Source organism: Myotis brandtii, unplaced genomic scaffold (genome assembly GCF_000412655.1).
Source record: "Myotis brandtii unplaced genomic scaffold, ASM41265v1 scaffold679, whole genome shotgun sequence".
NCBI lineage: Eukaryota > Metazoa > Chordata > Mammalia > Chiroptera > Vespertilionidae > Myotis > Myotis brandtii.
The window spans coordinates 715,584-722,308 of record NW_005370653.1 but is presented as its reverse complement, the minus strand read 5'-3'; positions in this window follow the sequence as shown (position 1 = coordinate 722,308).

Genomic DNA, 6,725 nt, shown 5'->3' with positions numbered 1-6,725 from the left:
GGTTCGATTCCAGTCAAGGGCACGTACCTTGGTTGCAGGCTTAATCTCCAGCCCTGGTCCAGGCGCCTGCAGGAGGCAACCAATCAATGTGTCGCTCTCACATTGATGTTTCTCTCTGTCTCTCCCTCTCCCTTCCTTGATGAAATCAATAAAAAATACATTTAAAGAAGAAAAAGTAAAGGAGAGTGCACACTGGGTCTGCAAGGGAGACGATGCCCACACAGGTGGCAAGTCCTCAGGGTGGGACTCCTTATTCCTGGGCGATGAAGTGCCCAGGCCCCAGGCCCCAGGCCCTATTGCACAGCCTGTGGGGTTGAAAGTCTGCATGGGAGACTCCTCTTAGTCCCCGTCCCCCTCACATTAACTTTGTATAAAGCGATTCCATTTAAGTGGCCCGAGTCACGAATGAGCTAAGTCCCCCTTCCTCACGGCCATTCCTGCCCATCAGGAACACTGACCCAAGAGCGGCAGCCTGTTGGTTTTTAAATATTTTTTTATTGATTTCAGAGAGAGGAAGGGAGAGAGAGAGAGAGAAACATCAAGGATGAGAGAGAATCATGGATCGGCTGCCTCCTGCACGCCCCACACTGGGGATCGAGCCCACAACCCGGGCATGTGCCCTGGCCGGGAAGCGAACCGTGACCTCCTGGTTCATAGGTTGACGCTCAACCACTGAGCCACGCCAGTTGGGCGAGAATGGCAGCCTTTTGAGGTGCTTCTTAGTTTACAACTGATGCCATTTAAACCTTCAGCAGCCACAGAGGACCACCTGTGACCTTCTCTTTCTTTCCCTCCTGCAGTCACTGTGTCCGTGACCTTGTCCATGACCTTGTTTCTACTTCCTCGAGGTTTGTTTTTCCGTTGTACAAACCTTCTGGGTGCTGCCCTCACTGTGATGAGCCCTGGGCCCTGTGTGGAGTGGACGGGACGGGGGCGTGGGGGGGGGTGTGAGTAGGACTGTGGGTCCAATCAGACCGCCAACGTGCAGGTGGTTATCCAGCACATGGTGATTAGCTGAAGTCTTTTCCGTTATAGAAATTAGGAGGGAGGAAGACATTGGCAGCATTATGATTTCAGTTTTCCCAATTTTTTAAGCTTGAATAGATCTTTCCCCTTGATCACATTATATATTAACTTCCAGCATGCCCCAATATGTTTGTTATACAAATGGTTTATCCAAACCACCGGCCACTAGGTAAACTCCTTTAGAAATGGAAATAAATCTAGCTCAAGTTTATCAGCTTTAATGCTGTTAAGTGAGAATGCTTGAGAGCATCGCAGCTGAGTAAACAGTACAGAAAAGCTCGAATACATTAAAGATAACTACTCACAAGCCACAGGCCGGCCAAGTTCTTTCGCTTAATTGCTTTTAATCCCTATTACTTGTCAAAAGAAAAGGGGAAGAACTTCCCTCGGTAAATTCAGAAATCCTATCATCAAGCAAAAACTCCCTTTGTAACAAAGTGAGAAGTAGAAAGCCACTTAAACAGAAAAAAAAAAAAAACCCACAAACAATTGCAGTTGTTAGCGCACCAGCACCATCTACAAATACAGTTGTTTAAACAGGACAGATTGCCAGGGCTCAGCAGGTTCATTAGTCACCGCTCAGCGTGAAAATTACTGGGGTTATTAAATTTCCACCCCATTACCTTCACTCCCGTTTGGAACTGCTCATCAGCGAGCGCCTCCTTCATTAGAAGTCACGGGTTAACCAAGCCATCAACCCGCGGACACACGATGCACGTGGCGGTATCTTGGAAACGCAAAAACCCTTTGCTCAAGTTGATTGCTCCCCAAAGTCTCTGAAGCCTTCTAGTCATCTACTCAAGTCCCAAGCCTTCCATTCAAAACCATTCGCTACAGACACTGCAAATGCTGCTTGAGAAAAAGCACCCCAAACTCCCGGAGTAATGGGCTTCCAGGAATTGGTCTTCACCAGCCCCCCGACAAGGGTGTTCCCCGCTCTGTCTTTGTAGTCGTCCCCAAGCGCACGTCTGTTGGAGGAGTTGCCACCTGCCTTTAGGGCCTGGTTCGGAGGGAGGTGTCTTCTGAGATAAACTGGACCCAAAATTGCATCAACAAAGGAACAGCAGTTAATGAGCAACATTTATTGACTCTTCATTGAACTGAATACCCACTCAGCGGTTCTCAACAGATGGGTCGAGACCATCGGAAAACACATATAGCATATCAGATATTTACATTACGATTCATAACAGTAGCAAAATTACAGTTATGAAGTAGCAACGAAATAATTTTATGGTTGGGGGTCACCACAACACGAGGAACTGTATTAAAGGGTCGAGTCATTAGGAAGGTTGAGAACCACTGCGACTTAAAGAGAATGTGGGCCCTAGCTGGTTTAGCTCAGTGGATAGAGCATTGGCCCGTAAACTGAAGGGCCCCGGGTTCGATTCCAGTCAAGGGCACATGCCCGGGTTTCAGGCTCCATCCCCAGTGTGGGGCATGCAGGAGGCAGCCGATCCATGCTTCTCTCTCGCCATTGATGTTTCTCTCTCTCTCTCTCTCTCTCCCTCTCCCTTCCTCTCTGAAATCAATAAAAGTATATTTAAATAAATAAAATAAAATTCTCCTTGCTTCACCCGAATTAAACTTCTCTCCATGGGAATGGTGCCATTGGTAACTTAAAAAGTCCCAGTGCCTTCCTCTCCTCTCCCTGCTGTTAGGGATGTGGGTTTCCAGGGGTTCAGGCCCAGGCGGAACCTCCGCACCCTCGTGTGCCTTTGCTGCCCCCTACCTTCCCTCTGGCGCACTGCACCCTCCTCGCTCATTCTTTTTCTCCGTCATGTTCTATGTTCCCCAAAGAAAACCCGATCGATAACAGTATAAGCCTGTCTGAATCTTAAAATGGATGGAAGCAGCGTGACGCAAAGGAGGGAAATGCTAATGGTGTAAACCAGATAGGAAAAGTCTCCATCGTGTGAAATAGACTAACCACAATGTATTCTGTAAAATGGAAAACATCAGCTATTAATTTCCTGTTTGTCTGGGAAACTGTGTTTGGGGGGTTAGGCAGATCATGACTGATTTGATGAAGCAGGCACCTTTGTGAAAATCATTTCTAAATTTTCTATTTAAAATGATTTAAAATCACATTAGACGTACATAAATAACTATTCATATGTAAAATTCGAGCATTCGGAAACAAAGCTAAAGTCTCTCTAAGCATTACTCCCTCCCAGAGATGGCCATTATCAGACCTGGTTATGAGTTTAGCATGTATCCATTCTTTTATTTTTATTTTTTTTGTAAAACATATTTTTATTGATTTCAGAGAGGAAGGGGGGGGAGAGAGAGATAGAAACATCAATGATGAGAGAGAATCATAGATGGGCTGCCTCCTGCACGCCCCCTACTGGGGATCGAGCCTGCAACCCCAGCATGTGCTCTGACTGGGAATACAACCGTGACCTCCTGGTTCATAGGTCGATGTTCAACCACTGAACCACGCCGGCCGGGTCATTGGTTGATTCTTGTATGTGCCCAATAGGTCGATGTTCAACCACTGAGCCACACCGGCCGGGTCATTGGTTGATTTCTTGTATGTGCCCTGACCTGGGATCAAACCTGAAACCTTGGTGTATCAGGACGATGCTCTAACCAAATGAGCCACCCGGCCAGGGCTTAATGGGCAAGTAATTTAAAGTAAGCTGAGCAAGTGAGGTTTCATCTCCTGCACTAGACGGCTCCTGCCTGCCTAAGCAAGAAATGGAGGAACCTTCTAGAATGACTTGTGCTTAAATCTATGTGCCAGAATGTTGTGCCCCATCAAAGAGAACAGGACTCAAAGCATCAGAAATGATAATGCTTTACTTATTTAAGTCTGTTAACCCTTTTGGAATACGTCACTGTTATACATTCCTGGGAAACCATGAATGCTTAACAAGGCAACAAAAGAACATTTTGCATTCTGATATATGCGTCTCCCTCCCATTTAGACAAGGATACGCACTGAACTCTGTGATAAATTACAGTGTGTTTAAAGATTACATGGTCTCTCCGCCCGCGTCCCCTCCTTGCTCTGTTCTCTCCTCCACTCAGCTGCCAGACTAATCCTCCAAAAACACCAATTTTCACCGAACCGGTTTGGCTCAGTGGATAGAGCATCAGCCTGCAAACTGAAGGGTCCCAGGTTCGATTCCGGTCAAGGGCATGTACCTTGGTTGCGGGTACATCCCCAGTGGGGGGCGTGCAAGAGGCAGCTGATCGATCTCTCTCATTGATGTTTCTGGCTCTCTGTCCCTCTCCCTTCTTCTCTGTGAAAAATCAATAAAATATTTTTTTAAAAAAACAACACCAATTTTCACGCGCCACTTCTCCAAACCTCACTTCCTGGCTCCCCGGTGCCTGAAAAACCACTTCCAATGCTTTTGTCTGGAAAGGCGTAAAGACGCCGCGTTTTGGTTACTTGCTAAAGTAGCACAAACTCGTGGTGACAGGTGCATGAGTGAAATCCAATGTCTGATTCCACGGTTACCAAGTCTGCAAGCCTGTTTTGGGGAAAAGAACAACTGGAGGTCTCAGAACAGCGTGGCCATGGCCGCATGAAATTTAACACGTGATTCATGCGTATCGAGGAGCTATTGAGAAATGTTGAAAATGTCCATTGTAAAGAGTGTTTTAAAACACTCCGAGCAGCAATAAGAGGAAAAGCAAGAAGGTATAGTGTGATAGCAAATAGACTGTGTCAGAACCCTTTGGGAATAAAAATTGTTTTTAAATTGCTTTTTTTTTCAGTTGTCACAACAATAGCTTCCATTTGCATTATTCTTTATAGTTTACACAGCCCGTGGGAAAAATAAAGGTAATTATGGGTATGGTTGCAATTCATAAGAAAGGCGGTACAATGAAATGGCATGAAAGGGAATAAAAATCAATGTATATATCCAGTCTTTCTTTTAAAAAATGAATGCCCGGCCAGCATGGCTCAGTGGTGGAGTGTTGACCTATGAACCAGGAGGTCACGGTTCCATGCTCTTGTCCGGGTTGCAGGCTCAATCCCCAGGAGGGGGCGTGCAGGAGGCAGCCGATCCATGATTCTCTCTCATCATTGATGCTTCTATCTTTCTCTCCCTCTCCCTCTCAGACATCAATAAAATATATATATATTTTAAAAACTAACCTTAAGATGCATTTCTGCCACTCATCTGCTATTTGACATAACAGCCCAGCCAGTGTGGCTCAGTGGTTGAACATCAACCTATGAACCAGGAGGTCAGGGTTCGCTTCCTGGTCAGGGCACATGCCTTGGTTGTGGGCTCGATCCCCAGTGTGGGGCGCGCAGGAGGCAGCCGATCCATGATTCTCTCTCATCATTGATGCTTCTATCTTTCTCTCCCTCTCCCTCTCAGAAATCAATAAAATATATATATATTTTAAAGAATGGGAGCGATAAGAAGATGGAATAAATAGTTTAGAGCTTTGAAAAGCAAACCAGCTCTAGAGCACTGCTCCGTTTCCTTAGGTCGTGCTGCTAATCAGAGAGCCCAGCCTGATCGGTGGTTTCTGATAACCACCCTCAGTAACCCTTCCATAATCAAGAGACCTACAGAGCGAACCACACACCCGACCTCAGCATCGATTCTAAGAGAAAATACCCAGAAAAAAATTTCCCTTCTCACCAGGGGGCAGGCGGAGAGGAAGTGGATCCTCCCACCCACGAATTTCCCCGGAAAGCGTTCATCTGGAAGGTATTGCCCTCCTTAGACACAGGGCGGGACCCTGCTCTGGGTGCCTCATGTCTTCATAGCACATTTCAGAGAATAAAGCCCATCCTGAGAGCGCCATGGGCTTCAGGACCACCCAGCAAGTGGCGAGAGGCACGCAGCCAGGCCCTGGGCGCCAACACGGTACGTAGACCTTTGATGCTTTCCGGCAATGCTCAGAGCTGAGGCTTCAGCTAGCGGTGGCTCCTTTCCAATGACTTGTTAATATTTTGCACTAAAAGCCATCACATGACCTCTTTCAAACCAATTCCTATCTTTCTATTCTTTTTTCTCTCATCGGTTTATTTTGTTCATTAATTCCACATGTGAGTGTGACCATGTGTTACTTGTCTTCCTCTGACTGAATTATGTCACTTAGCATGATACTCTCCAGGTCCTTCCATGTTGTCTCAAAGGGTAAGGGATTCTTCTTTTTCTTGGCTGCGTAGTATTCCATGGTGTAAATGTCCCACAGCTTTTTTATCCATTCCTCTCCTGATGGGCACTCGGGCTGTTTCCAGATCTTAGCTATTATAGTTGTGCTGCTGTGAACATAAGGGTGCCTACATTCTTTCTATTCTTATGTGCTGAAAGCAGACATAGATTATTTTAAAACCCTTAAGAGATTCCTTTTAAATGTAAGTTGCCCATCGTCTTTGTATAATAGATTGGTGGTTGAGGATAGGTTTAAAGTATAACCATCTTTTCTTAAAAATATAGTTTTAGTGATTTCAGAGAGGAATGGAGAGGGAGAGAGAGAGAGAAACATCAGTGATGAGAGAGAATCATGGATTGGCTGCCCCCTACGCGGAATCCAGCCGAAACCGGGCGTGTGCCCTCACCGGGAATAGAACCGTGACCTCCAGGTTCATACGTCCACGCTCAACCACTGAGCCAGGCCGGGCGGGGCCTGTGCGGGTTTTAAGGGTGATGGCTCCGCTGCTCCGGACCTGGGCGCACCTGGGCGCGCGCGGGCAGGAGCGATGGGGGGGCTGGGGC